This window comes from Talpa europaea, assembly GCF_964194135.1.
Source record: "Talpa europaea genome assembly, chromosome: 9".
NCBI classification, from domain to species: Eukaryota; Metazoa; Chordata; class Mammalia; order Eulipotyphla; family Talpidae; genus Talpa; species Talpa europaea.
Window position 1 is genome coordinate 101,830,109 of NC_140076.1, and position 21,151 is coordinate 101,851,259.

Sequence of the window (21,151 nt, forward strand, 5' to 3'; positions counted from 1 at the left end):
GTTTTCTCATTCCTTTCTGTACAGTTTCCCGAAACACAGCTTTCCCTTATTATCTTTATCAATTTCTCCATTCTCTTCTGAACCAGTGACATCTAACTTGTCTGTGAAACTCTCTTGGTCAGGTCAACAATAGTTTGTTTGTCTCTATTCAGGATTCATCCCACATGATCTTGCCACTTTTTGATCCTGTTGACTTTGGACTTCTTTCTACCCCTACTCTTTTCTGCTCATCTTTGACCACACCTCTTTATCTCTGTTGCTGTAGCCTTTCTGTTTATCCCCTGACTGCTACAGCACTTCAGGTTCACTCCTTCTTACTTTTAATCTCATCCATTCCTATGACTTCAGTTTATCATCTCTCTCTAGTGTTGACTCCGAAACTGGAAATTCTGGCTCAGATTTCTTAACTCTACATCTACATCTCCATTATGTATTAAATTTCTACAAAAATGTGTATCTTTACTCTTTGATAACCAAACATATCTGTCTAGTGGTAGAATTAATCTGACTTATCTGTCATATTAGCTTCAGTTGATTCAGAGTCTTCCCTGCCCCCCCCCACCACTTCATTTATATTCCAAGGCCAGGAGTAAGCATGCTGGGTAGGTGGGGAGAGGGAGCTCTGTCTGATCTATTCTTGTTGGTATCTGCTTTTGTAGTCTCATTAACGTTGGTCCCTGGCTATAAGATTGCATGCTAGTGGGCATCTACTAAGATGGCTGTATTTCTCTCTAGTTTACTCACCCAGACTGTTTACTCTCTAGTTGTTTATATCACAAAAATAGATCTCTTGGTCCTTTATCATTTACTTCTGAAGCCTTCCCAGTGTTGACAGGGAAATTTCCTGATATTCTTTTATGCCAGTCTGGGAGCATGAGACATTGATGCCTTGATTTATAGTCTGCTAATGCTAAACCAAACTGGTGCAGATCTCTAAGTCTTCGCTTCTTTTGAATTCCCATCCCGGTGATTTGTTGGCCTTACTTGTCTCTCCTTCCCAAAGAAAAGGTTTTAATCTAAGGTAGAGACAGGGCGTCTATTTTTCAGAATTGCATATGGATATATAACTCTTAGTTTTCTCTCTGATTCTTTTCTTCTTTACCAGTCTATTAAAATTTTACTTTCTCTCTGGTAGAAAGATTGACTACCCATGCTCAGATTTTTATGTGCTTATTTAAGACTTAAACTTTATGACCTTCATGTGGTTTTAGAGCCTCAAAATTCATGCTTTCAAAATTTAAAAGCTTTTCCATCAAAACATTTGTAGTGTATTAAAAAAAAATTCTGTTTGGTTAGAAGAAGCTAACGTTTTGTTTTCTTTGTATTTACCCTATAATTCCATCTGAGTGGACTAGTATATAATGTCTGAACTGGGGCCTAAATGTGAGAGAGAAGTATAATTACTCTTTCAAAATGTTATCTTACTCGAATTACATTTTCCATACAACTAGTTCCAGTCGCTCATGTTTTTCAACAAGAGTATCATCATTTGCCTTGTTTTATTAATTCACCTTTTTTGACTCCTTTTTCACTCCTCCTACTCTTACTGGAAATGAAATACGATGATTTTATATAAGAAACATTGCTCCGATTGGCCCATTCTTTTTCCATATCCTTTTTGCCACCATTCAATAAAGTTTTCATTACCGTTCTTTTGGATTACTGCAGCAGAATCTTAATAGATGTGTCTGTTACTAATTTCTGTTCACTCCATTCATCCTTCAGGTACTGTCTATGATGGTTCTATAACACAATATTTGCTATTCCTGTTTACAAACGTTTGTTGAATACAAGTGATATTGAAAAAATGTAAATTAATATTTTTTCATGGTAATTCTTTAGCATATATATTTACACACGTTTCTGCTCTTCATGTTACAGATCTCTCACTATTGACTCATTCTCTTCCCCAGAACACTAGACTCCTTCATGACTCAGTGCTTTGGTCATAGTTATTGCCTTTATTAGTTATATCTTATTCTCTGCTCTACCCTTATTATGTAAAACAATAACAATAATAACAAAAAAGCACCCAAAACAAAACACACACACACACAATCCCAAAAAACTCTAATTCTTCTCCAGGATTCTAATTTACTTAGCATAGCATATATGCTCTGTCTTAAATGATTGTTTGGCTCAAAGCCTGAGACTGTTAAGTTCATCAGGGAAGGTAGCATTTTCTCTGTGTGTTTACTGTTATGCTCCTAATACTGATTATTGTTTCTGCTCCATAAATCTTGTCAAAGAAAAATTGTCTCTCTATGCCCCTAAATTGCTATTTGTATTTTTCTTTCAACTTTGTATGTCTCTTGTATGACTGCTTCTCTCCTTATATGTTACTACTCCTACTAGGTTTGTAATTTTTGACATTTCTAGAGCACCGAATATAGTTTGCCAGAATCCTTTTTGAAACACTCCCTTCTTTTGTTTCCTTTCTGATCCTCCCTCCATGTTTTTGCCTGCTTTCCGTTATCTCCTCTGAAGTATTTCTATTTGGAAAATTTCCCCACCTCCTCCTGCTTTTTCTAAACTGTGAACACTCAATACTAATTCCTCTTCCTTTTTCCATTTCTAAAAATGTTGGGTGAAGTCATTGACACTCCTGAGTTCACTTATCAGTAACATATAGAAAACGTTAATTTATAATTCTCACCAAGATCTGTCCTTTGAGTTTCAGATCTATGTAGCCTGCTCATGCAACACATTTATGTATTTTCATACTTGCTTGTGTCCATGTTCTTTAAGCTCATTGGTTTCATTTTCATACAGTATAAATACTGTGGGACTGCACCTATTTTGGAATCATTTCACTTGTTATTTCTGCAGAATTTCTGACTTTTCACATGAGGGGTTTGTTAGTTAGGATTATGCTAGTACAAAGTTTAAAAGAATGATTGTTCTACTTTCTAGTTAATATTTCACTTCCTTTCTCCTGCCCCTGGCCCTCTCTTGCCCAAACAATTAAGAAATAACTCATAGGTTCAAGTCATAGGTCTTCCAGGAGGGAAAGAAAAATAGGAAGGGATAACTACAATAGTTCCACAACTCTGCACTTACTGAGCATCTGTAGGAAATATTTAACTTTTAAAGAGTCATTTAAATAATTTTTAGCAGACAAAAGTCAAAAATCTTCTTTTAATGCATGTCTTTGAAATAGTGCATTGAATGGATTTCAAAATGGTTAAGGTTTTTGCTTCTTAAAAATTTATCATTAGAATATTGTTCAAAACATCATGTGGTGACTGATATCAAAGAGTCACAAAGAACTCTTACAACTCAGCAAAAAGAAATAAAGTATCTCAATCAAAAAATGGACAGAAGAGCTCAGTAGATACTCTCCAGGGAAGACATACAGATGGGCAACAGGCACATGAAAAAATGTTCTTCATCACTTATTGTCAGGAAAATGCAAATCCAAAAAATAAAACCTTCTCACACCTGTGATAATGGGCCACATCAACAAGGCCAGGAACAAGTGTTGGCAGTAAAAGGAACCCTCTCCTGCTGTCAGTGTGTGCAGTGCGGTAACAACACACTAAGGAGAAGATCCTGTGTTCCAAAACACAAACAATGATGTAAACCAATGTTATCTCAAAAAAAAAAAAAAATTCTTGCAAGGCAAATCAACATCTCCACACTAAATATAATTCCTATTTCACATATAATTATTTTCTTTGCTTACAATCAACTGAAATTTAGGGTAAGATTCACTCTTAAATGTATAACAGTCCCAGATGTAATTGATAAACTATCACAATATTGACCTCAAAGACCTTATACCTGAAGCTAATTATGTGTGTGTGCATGCCACTAGTTTGGGGTGCATGGTGAAGTGGGGAGCAGGTGAGTGAAGTAGATATGTAGGGAAGGACTTCAGATGGATTAAATTATTAAAAACTCCAGTCAGCAAATATTATACCATATTAAAAGACTCAGTGGTAACTACTGATCATTTTTCTTTTTTTGGTAATCATAAGTTGTTTTTATGAGTGGTACTTGAATTTGTGTGGTAATTCTTTTTAGACCTTGAGGATAAAAGGAACATTGTACTTTTAGAGTTGAATTATGAAACCAAAGGTTTTTTTCCTTTCTAATTTGGAGCAGTAACACCAATAATAAAATCAACAAATATAAAGAAAAAAGGTATGTCCAGAGAGAAGAGTGTGTCCTTAGGGTCAAAATATTTAATGTCTTCTGTTTCCATTGCCTGCATTATCCTAAAAATGGGAAAAACTCTTAAGTCATATTATTTGGAAAGTTTTCAGTAAGACCATCTAAATGCTTTTAATATTAATCCTTCCCATGTAACCTTGGGATTATAATCATTTCTAAGTTGGATTATAAGAGAAAAAATACTATGGATGAATTCTCTAAAATTTAGGTTTTATAACAACTGTGGCTTTTTTTAGGCAATTAATATTTTGCATTCTGGAGCCTATCTCAATTTTGAATGCGATTTAATTGGCTTGGTAATCCCAGTGACTGACAAAGAAAAGAGTAGATAATAGCTTTTACAATCAGAAAACCTAATCAATATGCTTCTTTGTTCGATCAGCTTTCCCATAGTTTGGGGAGTGGATAAAGATCTTTACTTGGACAACTTGATAACCTGATGAAAACTACAGTGTCACTAACACACACACACACACACACACACACACACATAGATGTGTTCACAAACCACATTCCTATATATTCTGTTTCGTATACAATTCCAAAGGAATCCTGGGATCTTACGTGTGAATCATGATCAGAAATTAAGAACTTTTCTCCTGGTGATAGTTCCTGCTTAAGCTACTAAGCTATGCTACTCAGCTATGCTCAAGGCTTTATTTCATGCTCCCCCCAAAAGAGGAGAATGCTTATCCTTGCTGATCAATGTCTTTGGAGGTTGAAATTCCTTAGTGATTGAAAGGCTAAGCTTAAATGAGTGGATTCTTCCCTTTAGTCTATTGCTTGCAGGCAGCCAGAGTAAGGTGAACATGTTATTTCCTTTTTCTGTCAGAATTTCTTTTTCCCATGATGCAGGGAAGGTAAGAATTTTTCTATTCCCTTCCTCATCATGTACTCAGCCATTGGGGCATATAATCTCCAGCTGTCTTTCGTGATTTTCTTTGTCTTGTTTTATTGTGGGAGTGCACTGTGTATATCCTTCTCAGCCATGTTTTTCTGTTTTTACTACAGATGTCTATAACTATAAATAATAGCAACCAGCTATAGCACTATTATTCTGGCTGCTGTGTGGTGCACACAAATATGCATGCACATACCACACAATTAAGTCTTCAGAAGAGCTCTTTGAGGTACCTGCTGTCATTATGTCCAAATTACTTATGAGAAAATGGAAGCACAAAAATATTATTCCTTGTCTCAGCTCTCACAGTGAAGACCTGATGAAGTCTGCCCCCAGATTCTGCACTTGAAATCTGTATGTTAATACTGCTCATTCATGAAAGTATGGATTTTTTTTGCTTGAAATATTTCTTTTAACATTTCTTGTAGTACATACCTACTTGTGATGAAGTCTTTCAGTTTTTATATGTCTTAAAATAATTTTATTTGCCTTAATTTCCCCCCCCCCAAGTTGTATTTACTGGGTATAGAGTTCTATATTAGCAGTCTCCTCATACTCTATTAAATTTAGCTACCTTAATCCCTCCAAATTTCAGTTCTGTCTCTTCAGTTTATGGAGGCCCATTGGTTCCTTCTCTGTCACAGACAATTTTTTTTCCAGGCATAAAGCTATTTGTTTCCTTTTCTTTGGTTGTTTTTGATTTTTTTCTAGTTGTTACAGGAGGGGGAGGGTAAAGGGCAAGTCTAATCACTTTTCCACCATCTTGACTGAAAATGTATGAACTTGGAATTATTTTTATTTTTTTGAATTAAAAATGTCATGTTGTTTTCATTTTGAATATATTCCTTTGAAACTTGCTTTTAATACTCAAAGATATGTGTCAAGGTTTACCTCTGCTTAATCATGTGGATTTAGTGTATTCATTTTAACTGTTGTCTAGAAGGAAGAGCATAAAATATATTTTCTTTTTAATGACTTGAAATCATTTTTTAATTAGTTGCTATTAGTATAATTAGAAAAATCAAATTTATAAATATTTAAGATTTATCACTTGTAAAATATTCATAGCAATAGCAGGATTATGAGAATTATATAATGGGGAACATTATGAGGAGTAGGGTATGCAAAAATGATTCTTAATTTAGCTCACATTGTTTATTTTCTATTCTCATTTCTTGCCTTTGTTTTTTCACCTGTATCTTGCTTTTATGGAAGCATCAAGTCAGGCTAGATGATTTCAGAGTTAGTAGTCATTTTATGAGCATTTTCTGGCCTGAAAAATTTATGTGAGGCCAAATAGTTGGTTGATTGAACTTGTTTTTTAAAGTTCTTGTCTTCTAGAACTCAACTTTTCACTGTCTAGCAGAAACACGAGGAAGATCCAAGGGAAAGGCCATAAGATATTGTTCAAATATTTTACCTCTTCAGAGGTGGAAAAGCAAGACACCAGATCATATTACCACGATGAGCAGAGACTGTCTTTCTCTGTATCTGTCTAGTTTGCTCCTAGAAGAGATGATTCTTTATGCATTTTGGACACCAAAACTTCATGGATAAGCTGTGCTATTTCTGACCTCTATTTTTTTCCCTAGATTTCATTTAAAGTATCTTAGATTTATATAAAATAAAATATTAATTAAAAAAGTATCTTAGATTGGGGGCCCTTCCTGGTGGCTCAAAGGGTTAAGATGCACCCTATGAAGCTATCTGTAGCCACTGCAGCAAGAGTTCAATCCCCAGCCAGGGAGCTACCCAGATGGAACAGCAGACCTCTCCTGACTTGCCTGCTGCTCTCCTCAGCAGTGTATTTCAGTCAGTCTGCCTGTTCTCTCCACTCTGTCTCTGGTGAATCCTCTCAACATCCCCCCCACTCCTCTGGCCTGTACCCCAATTCTTGTGTGCATAAATAAATCTTTAAAAAAAGTATCTTAGATTGGATTAAAAGGAGGATGAACCTCTGTGTGAAGCTATGTAATTGGAACAGCTTCCTCAATAGTTTCCCCACTGCTTGCACTTACCTCTTCCAACTCATCCTGTATTATGTTGCCAGTCTAAGCCTTCAGAGAACTTCATGCATATGGACTGTTCACCATTGGACTTAACTTCAGCACAAACGTCTGGCATTTAAGACTCTCTGCAGTGTGGTCTTTAAGATGTCTTTCCATATTTCTGCCCTAGTGCTGTCTTTCTTGTACTTTTGTATTTGAAGTAAATGAAGCTGTTCACCCAGAGCTGCTACACATGGTCACTCTGTGTCTTGCATGGAGGCAGAGGGTAACAGAACTGAAGCTCAGTCTTATTTCTTACCTAGCTGGGCCTTTTGGGAATTGTATCTACCCAAATATGAGTGTATTTTTCTAATTTACAGCAATGAGATAAGGCCCAAATTGCCCTGTTTGCTCAATATTCACAAACACCTTATGATCTCCATGTTTGCTTATTCATGATTCTTATCTTCTATATATTTCTGTCCTCTTTCTGTGCCCACTGAATTCGTTTACTAAATCCACTGAAGCTTTAAAAGTGACCTCTTACTAATCTCATATTTTTTTAATCTTTCTTGTGATAATTTATTTGTTGACCCCTTTAAGTCTCTCCTCTCTTCATATTTACTTTATGTCACTTCCTTGTATTTCTTCCAAATATCTGACTGATCCCATCTAGTCTTTCCCTGGGTTCCTATCACTCTACCTCATGGAGTGACCCTTAATGTTATTATTTCTCAGGTTTCTAGCTTTCATCTTTTCCTCTATTGGCATATTTTTTCTGCCTGGTTGATCACATTTTTCATATGCCTTCAAATTTATATCTTAACTTAAAAAGTCTAAATAAACAAGCCTGTCACCTTTCTTGAGATCGAGACCTTCGCCTCCAAATGCCCACTTAGAAATCTCTGAACTAGAGTTCTTAAATTAACATGTCTAAAATAAAATACAAGTCTAAAATATATTCAAGCTGTCTTATCCTTCTGTATTCTCTATCTCACATCCTGGAAACACCATATATTAGTTTCCCTAATTATTGTCAGGTTATTCTGAAACTTATAGTTGGTATAATGCAAACTTATATAATGGTATAATGCAATGTTACTTGATTAAAAACCAAAGAAACCTAGTTGACAGAGGATATATATTTGATAACACAGCAGTAGTAAAGAAGTATTTCAAAGACATGCAGTTCTCTGTTTTCCTGTTAAACCCTACTACTCCCTTGGGGATCTGAATTTTAATCCTAATTATTTCACGTTCTAAATGGCCTTGACAAAATCACTTAAGTTAGGTATAATAACAATAAGGGCAATATAATACTCAGAGTGATTAAGGAAAGATGAAATATATATAAAAGTGCTTACAAATAAATGCTGCACAGCTGTAAGTTATATTACAGAGCCTGTCAGACTCTTTGATACATAGTTTCTGTTTTGTTTTTGGTACTGGCAGAGGGGTTGATTCTCAATCTATTCATTGCATTTTGTGCATTTCTTAGAGTTTATTGCATGTACTTTTACATTTTTCTTCACATGCCATGAAGTTTTTGAGGGTGAAGTCTGTGTCTCAGTTGTTGTTTTATACCTGGCATCTAGCAAAATGCCTGACAGCAAATTGAACACCATCTGCCCTCACCAAAAATATAAAAAACTTGAGTTAGACCTAATACATTTGCAAGAAATATATTTAAACTCGGAGGATTCCCTTTTCATATTCAAAGCCAGTGAAGGTTTATAGATAGCAGAGACAAACTGTGAGAAGATTTGAGAAAAGACGTCAATAAACAGATGGAAGTTCAGATTTGCAATTCAAATGGAAAGTATTTAAAATATTATGGGTGCAGACCGCTTTAAGTAGTCCTTTCAAGCCATTCAACAACAAACCATTTTTTAAGAACAGCAGAGCATTATTTTGCTGAGCATGATCCCTTCCAGCTCCACCCATATTGCTGCAAATTGCATGGGTTTATCTTTTTTGATTGCTGAGTAATATTCCATTTTATATATGTTCCACATCTTCTTGATCCAGTAAATAAGCCAGAAAGTCAAAGAAAATTACCGGATGGTCTCACTCGTAGCAGGAATTTAGAAGACCTAAATAAGGGACCAGGAAAAAGACTAATTATAATGAAGTAAAAATCAAAATCAACAAGTAACTATAAACCAGAGACACACTATGGGAGGTGGGCAGGGAGGAGGGATTAGGGTCAAAATAAGGGGGGCGGGGAATTGTATGGGGAATATAACCAAGATGAAAATGCATACATTGTGCAAAAATGAAAAAGTATGTAAAAAATATATAAAATAAAAAGCAAAAACAAAACAAAAAAAGAACAACTGTGGAACAGGCTCTCCCCTGTTTATATAAGCCTGCAATAGAAATAATGTGCTTCTGGTTCCCAACTATTTAAGAGCACTGATTATGTATACTAGAAATCTGGGGCATTTCAGTGTTTCAAGAATCTTTTTGAAATTGTTCAGTTCCCTAAAATTAGACTACCTGGTTAACAAAATATGTTTTCCCTGATATGGGCCAAAAATACAGAAGCATACTTTAAAGTTAGGAAGTGACAATTGGGTTCTGGTAATGACTTCTACTAACATTGTGGAAATTATTGGAACAAGTCAGTGGTTTAGACACTTTGACTAGAACTGCTCATCAGGTGGTCACTGTGATGAAATGAATGTGTCTGTGTGGGTGATCAACCTTGACTGCAAATACTGAGTGGCTCCAAATGGGTAACTGGCAATGCTGAAATGTTCCAAGGGTTTGTGGAATTAATTTTATTACCATTAACTATCACAACTTCTATTCTGACTTATGCGGTATTGTAAATAATATGAACTCTAAGATATAGATCACTGCCAAAAATTTAAAAGCATATAAGAAGAAAAATAGTGCTGTCCTTTAACACTGTAGTTTTGTTAGTAGATTACATCTTTCAGATTGTCCAGGGTTAAAAAGAAATAATAAAAGGAAAAGATGTTGATAAAAACATTGGTAACTTTTTTTGAAAGTGTGGTCCATCTTGAGGGCACAATAAACTCATTGCTAATAAATGGACATACTGTAGGTAGCTAAATTAAAACATTGACCATTACTGACATTTCAAAATATAACCAAGATGAAAATGCATACATTGTGTGTTATATTATGTACCCAACTATAGCTTATTTACTGATCTCTCCTGCAACCCAGCCAAAAAACAATCGCCATTTTTTATATATAGATTATATTTGCCTCTCTGTGTACATTATATAGTCGAATAATATGGTATATGTTTTTGAGTCTGACTTTATACTCCATCTTATGCTTGTGACATTCATCCACTCCATGGCATATAGAAGTAGTTCTCTTTAATCACTTTTCCATTGTATTTCATATTTGAAATATATTAAAAAATTGTTCTCTTTTTTAAAAATTGCATGATTTATTCTTGAGTGTAATGCTGGTTTACACATTGTATATGATTTAGGAGTCACACCTCTTCATATATTGTATATCGTTTAGGCTCACACCTCTTCATATATTTGTTATCCCTCAAAATCTGCCACCAAAACATCTCTTCAACAGATGATGCTGGCAAAACTAGACAGTCATAAGCAGAAGAATTAAACTACCCACTATCTTAACCGATACATAAAAATTAACTCAAGATGGATTAAAGCCTTTTATATAAGACCCAAAACTATAAAATACATACAAGAAAACAAGCAAAATACTGAGATATTGGCTTTAGTGATGTCCTTGGGGACTGAACTACAATGGCAAGGGAAGCAAAAACAAAAATAAACAAAAGGGACTACACCAATCTAAGAAGCACCTTATATGTCTGACAAGGGATACTCAAGATTTAAAGAGAACTCATACAACTCAACAAGAAAATGAACAATCCAATTATAAAAAGGAAAGAGGAGCTAAATAGTCACTTTCCCAAAGAATATATACAGATGGACCACAGGCATATGAAAAAAAATTTGTTCTCATGTTGATGTAAGTTTTAGTGGATTCTAAGTTTTGACTATCACCAGTAATACTGCTATGAGCTTTCTCACATGTATCTGTTGTCTAATATCTGTATACATTTTGGTGGACTCTATAAGAGTGGCTTATTAAGTAATTGGGAAGCATTCAGATTTGATAGATTTCACCAAAAAGTTTTCCCCATTTTCACTTCAATAGAGAAAGGTATTTTGTATCGTAATAGTTGATATTGTCAGATTGATTTCTTGATAAAATTTCAGTTATTCTGGTAGAGTTCAGTAGTATCTCAGCTACCATTTTCTCACCCACCTCCTTTCTTAATCTGGCATGGTTGTTTTAAGGATATCTCATGATTCTAACTGTATTTCTGTTTTCCCTTTTCTATTTTTTTAGCCTACTTTCTATAACCAAGTACCTGTTATTGTTGTTGTTCCTTAATTGTGTGTTTATAATGATAAAGATATCACTCTTGAATTACTATGCAAGCAATTACTTCTGCCTTTTTGGTGTGATATTGGTATTTGATATTGATATTTGATGAAAATTTCATAGTAGTATATTGCATAGTACCATATTCCATAGGAGTATATTGCTAATTTGGAATGAATGTTCTGTGTATATTTACCAGACTAAATCAATAATTGGAATTTACTTGCCTCTAGCACTTTCTACTGGTGAGTGAGGCAGAGAAGGTAGCCAAAACCTTTTCAAAAACAGATGTGACCATTTGTATGATCCTGTTTAACTGTGAGTAGAAGAGAGAGGAGTGTTTACGATGCTTCCTCTTCTGAGTTTTCCCCTTCCATTAAAATTTCAGATCAACAAGGTGACCCTGGAAGGTAGTGGAACCATAGGTGGAAGTGGCCTTTTTCTCTGAATTATCATTTGGAGCAGAGCCTCCCACAATCAGGAACATTCATTTTAGACTTTAGGGAAATATTAAACTTCTAATGCGTTAAAATTAGAAGTTATAGTTGATATAACTTCTTAAAATTTGTGGTTTACTTGTTCCATCAGCTAATGCATCTTTAATTAATATAAAAATTTGAACAAGGTTAATTTTACAACAAATAATTAAAATGTAGATGAGTAGTCACACATGTTGGAGACTAGAAAGATAGAGAGCTGTATTATGTAGTGACAAAACGTTTGGTAAAACTGTAAACACTTGGAGGCCAATCAACTACTTACAAAGTCTATAGCTCTAGGGGTATAGAGACACCTGGTAGTATTTTGGTTAATCTTTATTACATTTGGTAAGGTACTACAAAACAAAACAAACGCAGGAAGAATTGGCAATTTGAAAGCATAAATAAAAGAAACAGAAAGATTCCAGAAATCCCAACTGTAGAATTGAAAAAGCATTTTAGTGTATTTGAGTTATTTCTAGTTTGGTAAACTAACAATAAGCTAGCATTGCTCAACTAATACACTTGGTATAATTTTGTGTGATCTTGTTTTTAATTATAGTATACTAATGAAAGATATAAAATGATATTACAGATAATAATAAAACTCTGGTGATATTTTAAGTGGTTAGATGCCAAGTTGGAGGGAAGTTTCTAGCAATGTGTCATAAAGATCCTGTCCTGATTTATATGACTGACTTTGCAATTAATGGGCAGTTTAATTACCTGCTTGAAGACCTATAAAATATCATGTTCTCAATATCTATCAACAATTTATGCTAATTAATTATAAGATGTAGATTAAAAACTTTATTTTCAGGTATTAAGTCAATATAATTCAATTCAATATAGAAAAAAAGGAAATTATTATCTCCATATTTAATACTACCTGTAAAAAACAAACTCATTGTCAATTACACTAGAAATAGAGTGTAGAATGGTGGTAGCCAGGGGCTAGAGGGTGAGGAAATCGAAAGATGTTGCTTAAAAGGTATGAACATTCAGTTATAAAATGAGTAAGTACTGAGGATCTACTATATAGTAATGGTGACTGTAGTTAATAATCTTGTATTTTAAACTTACTCAAAATTTGATGAGAATAAGTGTTGTTTTTTGACTACACACAAAAAAATGGTAACTATGTGAGTGATGGGTGTATTCATTAACTTGATTGTGGTGATTATTTAACAATATGTATACCAAATCATCACCATTATACACTATAAATATATACAGTTTTATTTGTCAATTATGCCTCATTAAAATTGGGTGTTTGGGGTGAGAAATCTGTTAGATAATAACCCTGTTTAGACCCTGGCTAGTATACTGCTCACAAGTGACAAGAGTGGGCATCTTTGTCTCAATCCTATGCTTAGGACAAAGAAGTCAGCTTTTCACTATTAAGCATAAATGTTAACTTAAGGGTTTTTTTTTAATAGGTGTCTTTATTAAGTAGAGGAAATTTCCCTCTATTTCAGTTTTTCTATTTTTTGTAATCATGAGTGGTTGTGAATGTTTTTTCTATATTGATATTGATTGACATAATCATATGATTTTCCTTTGTCTTGTCAATATGGTGGTTAACATTGCTTTTTCAAATATTTAATCAGTCTGCATTCCTGGAATAAATTCTGTTTGGTCACAGGGGGAAAATATGGATAGTACTTAAGCCCATATTTCTAAAGGACATGCATATTGCTACATGAGACTTCCAGACTGCAGAGAGTGCCATTCCAACTACAGATGGCCCCCAACTTACAATAGTTTAACAGAGAACTTATTGACTTGGTGATGGTGTGAAAGCAATATGCATTCACTAGAAACTGCTTTGAATTTTGATCATTTCCTGGGTTAGCGATAGGTAGTAAGATACTTTCTTGAGATGGCAGGCTGCAGGAGGAAATCCTGGTTCCTAGTCAGCAGCGCCATCATAAGGGGTAGACAATCTGTACTCTACAGATAGTGTTTCCTCTTTCAGTACGGTATTCAATACATTTCATGAGATATTCAACACTTCATTATAAAATAGGCTTTATGTTAGAAAGGTTTACCAAACTGTAGGCTAATTTAAATGTTCTGAGCATGTTGAAGTTAAGTTAGGCTAAACTGTGATGTTCCTTAGACTAGGTTTATTAAATGTGCTTTCAACTTATGCTCTATCTATCTATCTGTCTGTCTGTCTATCTATCTAACTATCTATTTATCTATCTATATTATATATTTTATGAGATGCATATTCTGATATATACTTATTCTGTTGAGGTTACATTTGTTTACAATACTGTTTGTGATTTAGGAGACTAGGTTCACATATCCAAAGATGTATGCTACCAAATTACATCCACAACCCCAGTACCCATAGCTCTTTACCATAGACCATTTTTCCAAAGATTTATTTTATTTATGCATATAAGAACTGGGGTACAGGCCAGAGGTGCAGGGGTGAGTGGATTCACCAGAGACAGAGTGGGGAACAGAACAGGCAGATTGACCAAAATACACTGCTGAGGGGAGCAGCAGGTGAGTCAGGAGAGGGCTATTGGGCTATGTGGGTAGCTCCCTGGCTGGGGATCGAACTTGTGCTGCAGTGGCTGTGGCTAACTTCATAGGTTGTGTCTTAACCCCTTGTGCCATCAGGGAGGTCCCCATTGGCCATTTTTATCATAATTTACAGTGGTTTTATCCGGACATAACCCTATTGTAAGTCAATGAAAATCTGTGTATGACATTTTGAAATAGACAAAATTATAGAGACAGTAAAAAAGATCGGTGCTTGCCAGGGGTTGGGGGAGTAGGAGGATAAGTAGATGGAATATAGAGGATTAAAAAAAAACATTTATATATATATATTTTTAACATCATTGTTAATTTTTGTACAATGCATGCTTGTATGCTTTCTCCTCTCAGGTTTAGTCCCCGTAAAATTCCCACCACCAATTCACCCATGAATCATCCCCAAAGTCCCTTGTGCTCTTCTCTCCCTTCTTTTGGGAATATAGAGGATTTTTAAGGCTCTTTTTCCTTTCAGTTCTTCTTGCTGCTACTTTATTCTGATCTGAGAAATTGACATTTCATTTCTATTTTGGTCATTCTGGGAATTTGTATCCAAAATCAGGCTACCACTTCATAATAAATCAATTGGTTTTTTAAATTAATGTAAAGAAGCAAAGAGAAAGAAATTAGAGTACTTGTTCTGTAGCAAAGAATTCAGGACTTCTTCAGATGAAAACATGTTGAACACAGTGGCAGGATAACCAATGATAATGTTGTCTCCAGAGGGAGTAAGCTGAACTGCAAACCCTGAACTCTGTATTTACTTTTCCATTTCAATTCTGAATTTTTAGCTGTTTCGATCTAGATTTTATTTCAACTGGAAGGATTATGACTACGTCACATTCACGATCTCAAGCATGGGTACCAATTTGTGGATACACATCAAGGGAAATTATATATACTACACATTCAACCATGACCTCAATATTAATCCACTAAGGAAAACCTTCTTGCTAAAGGACCACTTGCCTTTTCCAAAACCATGGCTTTTTAGATTTCAATTTTTTTTTTCTGAAATCTTTTAAGGTGAGGGAAGGAGAAGAAATATCTTGTCAGAAAAAGAAAAAAAACACTCACATTCAATGCATTTTTGTTCTGGATTCTCACCATTTGAAATTTTGTATCACCTTATAAATATATGCAAATTAGCAACAGTAGTGAACAATGCTAGGGTTGTTTTTTTTTCCCTTTTTTTTTAAGTAACAGCTGCTATCATTTTTATGTCTATTGAATTGCTATTCACTCATATTCATTCATCATTTATTCAGAACTTATTCTGTGCCCAGGACAGCACAAGATATTGAGAAGTAGAGATGAACAAGAAATAATCTTTCCCTGAGCAAATTCATGGTCTAAGAGAGAAGACAGATATACATGTCAATATTTTCCATATAATGTAGCACAAGCTCTGATCCTATGTCTTTGGGATTGTACACAAGGTGCTAAGGGAGGATGATTCTTCGGAAGAATGCTGAAATGATGCTGAGTCCCAAGCCGAGCTATAAACTTACTATGTGGACAAATTTAATTTATTGGAATAGGCTTATAGATCATCCTCTCTGATTATCCCTAATAAGTAAGGCAAGTCTGATCCCCCCTCTCCGTGTCATCCATCACCACTTCTATACTCTTTCAAACATGAGTTACTAATTAATCCTATCCTATTTTTGCACTATGCTCTGTTCTTCAATAAGTAAGCTTTCCAACAAATTAATTTTAAAATGACCTATTTTGTCTGCCTTGACTTTATAACTTGGAAAATATCTCTTTTGATTTCAAGATACTCTATCGATGGTATGTGTGTGGTTTCTAATATCTGCAGTGCCTACCACAATAACTGGTGAATTGTGGGTGCTCAGTCATTATTAATTTGAGTGAATAAATACTTACCAAAACATGATGACTATTATTTGTCATTTTCTCCTTGTAGCTGTTCTCTACTTTCTATCTATTGGGCTTCCTTAGTAATTTTATAGTATTCTCCATTCCTCAGGTTGCTTGCTGGGAGTATGACAGAAGTATGAACTTCTACTTTATGCCCTACTTTTTCCAATTATCACTAGTCTGTTTTCTGCAACTGAGCTTTTTTGAATTTTTTGTTTTTGCATAATTTTACCCTTAGAAATTTTTTCAGTTATCATACAAAAGATTCCTGAATACTCTTTATTCATATCCACCATTTGTTTATTCTTTCACATTTGCTTCATGATTTTGTGTCTCTTACCTCTTTCCCTGTTGTATTCCTTTTAAAAACACTGGTGAGTAAGTTGTAGGCATCAAACTCAACACTCCTAAATATTTGAGGGTATAGTTCCTAAAAATCAGTCTCATATTACCACAGTACCCATAATCAAATAGAAATGTTCTCATTGGTATCTATATTCAAATATTTTTAATTCTTTTAATAATGCCTGTCATATATTTTTAATATGATTTTTTATGATTGCAATTCAGGATCATGCATTGTCTTCAGCTGTGTATCTGTTAATCTTCTTTAATCTAGAATAGTTTCTCAGTCTAGCTTTGTGTTTCAGGATCTTGATATTTTTGAAGTGCGCAGGTACATTATTTTGTGGACTATTTCTCAGTTTGGTTCTGTGGCTATTTTCTCATAATTAGGCATTTTAACAGGAACAACATAAAATGACCATGCATTCTTTTCACATTCTGTCTGAATGGTTTGTTATTAATTTGCCTGTACACTAAATATTTTGACTTGGTTGTTCACATTTTCTAGATGTTGATTTTGTTTCTTCAAATTTTCTGTTTCTTTTTGTCTTCCAGATATATTAAAGTTTTCATTTTAATAGTGAATTGATTAGTTTCTACTTGCATGTCTTCCTGTTTTTGCTTCATATAGAGTTCATCACTGGTTTTAATAGTCACTTCCTAAAAGTTGCTGTGAACACTGCAATAGTGAATATTGAATCATTACTCCTAGGGGAAAGGCAAGGTCAGTTTCCTGTGAACTTCTGGTCATAACACTTTTATCACTAGATCAACACATAACCTGTTTTATGTTTTTCTGTTTGAAATCACCTTATTTAATATATAAGCTATTTCATTAACATTGAATTCATAGCCAACAGCACTATACCTGATGTCTGAATCAAGCTCATCTAACATGTTTTCTTATATAGAGAGGTAAATCACAACTTTCTTGCCTTGAACACAAAAAAGAACTAGAGCAGTACAGTTGGTGACCATTTTTAACAGTGAAATCTCCAACAAGAAGCAGAACAATGAGAAAAATGTGGCATTAAATGGACCGTGAAAAGGACATTTAGATTTACAGTATGAAAGCTGAAACAAAAAGATGGAGCGTTGTTGTCTTGTTTAACTTTAGGTGGGAAGGTTAGCTCAACTTTTTTGCCCCCAGGGCACCACTGGTTTACATCATTGTGTTTATAGGTAGAGAATCTCCCCTTTCAGGTGTTGTTACTATACCACACTCACCACCAGAGCACCCATAGTCAACCACCATAGTCCATGGTGGAGCTCAATTTTTTTCTTCTCATTGCATTTATAGGCATAACCACAAAAGTGTTGTTAAGTATTGCTATTGGGATTATAAGATTAGTGAGCAGGAAATTTGCAAATATAGATGCAATAAATAATGAGGGTTGACTCTGATTGAAACTATTATTATGTTCATGTAAGTTTAGGCTTATATATCTCCCTAGTGAATTTTTCTTTTTTTTTTTAAGTTACAAATTACATTTTTAAATAATATTTTTAAAGATTTGCTTATTTATACATACAAGAACTGGGGTGTAGGCCAGATGTGCGGGGTGAGAGGATTCCCCTTCAACAGAGTGGGGAACAGAATAGGTGTATTGACTGAAATACACTGCTGAAGGGAGCAGTGGACAAGACAGGAGAAGTCTCCTGCGCTATGTGGGTTAGCTCCCTGCCTGGGGATTGAACTCATTCTGTAGTAGCTGGCAATAGCTTCATAGCAGTATGTCTTTAACCCTTCTGCCACCACGTAGGCCCAAAATTATTTTAATTTTAATTTTGGCTTTATGTTTTTGTTCCAGCATATGTGTATATGTTCCACTCACTCTCCACCAAATTGCCTGTGCTAATACCCCATCTGCACCCTCTCTCACACCCTCCTCCTTCCCTGCCCCTCTGATAACAACCACTAAATTATTATTATTTTTTAAGATTTATTTATTTTTATACAAGAGCTGGGGTACATATAGGCCAGAGGCTTGGGAGGGTGAAAGGATTCACCAGAGACAGAATGGGGAACAGAAGAGGCAGATGACTGAAATACACTGCTGAGGGGAGCAGCGGGCAAGACGGGAGAGGTCTGCCATGCCATGTGGGTATCTTCCTGGCTGGCCAGTATCAAACCAGCACTGCAGAGGCTGTGGACAGCTTCACAACATTGCGCACAACCTGCTGCGCCACCCGGGAGGCCCAACAACCACTAAATTCTGTCACTAAGTCCAGGATTCATTCCTGCTGTATTTTGTCTGTGAATTTTTTTGTTTTGTCATTAATATTCCACAGATGAGCAAAGCCATCCAATATCTATCTTTTACTTTCTGACTTATTTTCACTTAACACAGACACCTTGAGTTCCATCCATTTTGTCCCCAAAGTCATTATTTCATCTTTTATAACAGCTGTATAGTGTCCCATTGAGTATATATTCCACAGTTCTTTATCCATTCATCTGTTGGAAGGCACATAGGTTGGTCCCATGACTTGGAAATTATGGACAGTGCTGCTGTGAACAAAGGTGTACATAAATCTTTTCATATTAGAGTTTTCATATTTTTAGCATCAATACCTAATGTCTTTTTATTCTTAATTTGATTTTTTTCCCAATGGGTCAAACCAAAGTCTTGAGTAATATGTTTATTTCTTAGATGTTAATGTAACAGCATCACATCATTATTTAAAAAACATTTCTAGTATAAACATTAAACCCTTTACCCTCATAATCTTTTCATCATCACCACCATCCTTTGTAACAGGTATTATGATTATTATCTCCATTTAATATATGAGGATATTGTGACACAGAGAGGTTGAAATTTATTCCAAACTAGATGGTGTGACTGACTCCAGAGCTATGTCCTTCCACATTTTGTCATACTGACATGTTCCACACATTTGGGTTTTATGTCAATTTGCAATGTACAGAGGATGGGGATTCCTTTAATAGCATTTACACTGAAGACTCTCTCTCTCTCTCTCTCTCTCTCTCTATATATATATATATATATATATATATATATCACACACACACACACACGCACACACATACACAAGCTGAATAACGAATAAACTTAGTCTATCTACTAAAATCATACTTGGAAAATATTTTAATTTTTTTTTTTTTAGTTTAAAAATTCAGTGTTTCATTTTTCTCCTCTTGCCCAACTCTTCCTCAAGATGGCATTGGAGTATAAAAGGGAGATTTTCTTGTGGGAGATATTGTCTTCCCCTAATAACAAACCTAGAGCCACAAAATACACTCGGTGAGCTCCAGCTGCACCCTTTCTGCATTCCTGAGAAACCCTATACTCCACCCACCAGACCAGCCTTGTTCCTTGGGTGTCTGTCATAAAAATATTAGTATTACTAGTGCTTCTGTTTCTAATACTTTCCCTTACATTGTTCAACACTTCCTCACACAGCACATAACCATACAGTTCAGCTTGCTACTACATTTACGCTGAAAGCTTTAGTTTTATGTGGGTTTGAATAAAGCATCTAACTGAGGAGTAGCTGAGAAGAGGACATGGGTTGAGTGACTCATAATTCTAATGCAGTTAAGCCACGTCCTTTTTTATAATAAATATAGCTCCTGTGTCCCAGAGTTACCAGTATTTACTTGGAGTCAATCCTAATATTTTCTCGAATAGTCTTTAGTCCTTCTATAGTAAGTCCTCACTTCATGTTGTACATAGGTTCTTGGAAACTGCAACTTGCAGTGAAAAAGATGTAGAATGAAATCAGTTTACCATAGACTAATTGAGAAATACAAATGTTAAGTTCCTTCAGCACAAGTGTTAATGTCACCAAGCTTCTAAATAAAAATGCAAACACTTAAAATCATTTGTACTCATTCAGTCTTTCATTCATCATTTTCCAACCCATTTATTCCAATGCAGTGTCATGGGAGTCTGAAGTCTATCCCAACATGTTAGGGACAAGCAAGGACCAGCCCAGGACAGTACATCCTTGCAATACAGGGTCCACCCACAGTCACTCAGCCTGGGATGATTTAGATTACCATTTAGGGCCTCCCTGGTAGTGCAAGGGGTTAAGATGCAACCTATGAAGCTAGCCACAGCCACTGCAGCACGAGTTCCATCCCCAGCCAGGGAGCTGACCACATGGTGCAGCAGACCTCTCCTGTCTTGTGCGCTGCTCCCCTCAGCAGTGTATTTTAGTCAATCTGCCTGTTCTGTTCCCCACTCTGTCTCTGGTGAATCCTCTTATCCCCCGCACCTCTGGCCTGCACACCAGTTCTTATATGCATAAATAAATAAATCTTTAAAAAAATATGCTGTTTAACTTAATGTGCATCTCTTTGAGATGTGGGTGGGAACTTGAGTATCCAGAGAAAACCCAAGGGCACATGTAGACATGGGGAGAACAAGCACACACCCCACAGA